Source organism: Octopus bimaculoides, chromosome 8 (assembly GCF_001194135.2).
Source record: "Octopus bimaculoides isolate UCB-OBI-ISO-001 chromosome 8, ASM119413v2, whole genome shotgun sequence".
NCBI classification, from domain to species: Eukaryota; Metazoa; Mollusca; class Cephalopoda; order Octopoda; family Octopodidae; genus Octopus; species Octopus bimaculoides.
Genome location: NC_068988.1, coordinates 64,151,828 through 64,153,006, shown reverse-complemented (window position 1 = coordinate 64,153,006; position 1,179 = coordinate 64,151,828).

Sequence of the window (1,179 nt, the reverse complement as noted above, 5' to 3'; positions counted from 1 at the left end):
TATATATATATATATATATATATATTGATGTGGTGCTGGAGAAATAACTCCAGAAATATGCATATACACCCATTACCAATTTTTCAAGGCAGTGCCCCAGCATGGCCGCAGTAGTCTATTTATTGAAACAAGTCAGAGATGAAAGATAAAAGATGAAACAAAAATTGGCGAAGTAATTGGGTTTCTGGGTTGCATTTGGTACTTCAAACTCTGAGAATGAGAAATAGAGAGAGATGGAGAGAGAGAGAGAGAGAGAGAGAGAGAGACAGGAGGAGTTAGATAGATAGAGGTAGAGATAGAGAGAGATAAAGAGAGAGAGAGAGGTGGGAAGAGAGTGATCAATTTAGTTTCAGGTTAAAGATTGTTTAATGGGATTAGACAGTTCGATACTAAATCATCGAAATATGGAAATGTATAGAAAATTTATGGATGAGAAATGGATGTCATATTTAGTAGTGTTGGGTTTGGCTTCAAAGTAGCATGTATGGCGTACGGTATGCTGTTGTTAAATATTTTTACGGCGATGGAGGTTTCAGTTCTTATGTTTTTATTTTATTATTAATGTAAATGGTGCTTGTATGGACATCCCTATGTACGTATGTGTGTGTGTATATTAATTTAAAAAATAAAAAATTTGGTCATAAAAGATATAGGTCTAGATAAATAAGATTTTTATCTAAGAGTGGCAATTTGGATATTAAAAGGAATGAGAAAAAATAATATTATGAGAGATTAATTAAAGTTTTTGGCTAAAGCATTTTTCATTTGAAGTTCAATATGGGTCATCGATTGCAGAGTGAAATGGGTTGCTTCTATTTGAACGAGGGTGTGTAGTAAGGATGACATCATGCGAGGTTGAACAGTTGGTGTGTGTATCCTTTTTCTTCTGTGTGTGTGTCTGTTTCTCTCTCTCTGTGTCTCATCTCTCCTCTGTGTGTTTTTTGTTTTTAATATATGTGTACTGCGAAGTAGAGCGTGTAATAGAGGGCAGGGGGGTAAGTTGTTTCGTACAGAGAAACATTGCCACAAACCTGCATACATAAACCCGAATATACAGGTAGAGAATCATAAAGACGTGTATCTAGAAATATACGCACACACATAAACAGACTCATAACACTATCAATATGTGTATGTGTATATATATATATATATATATACATATATATATATATGTAT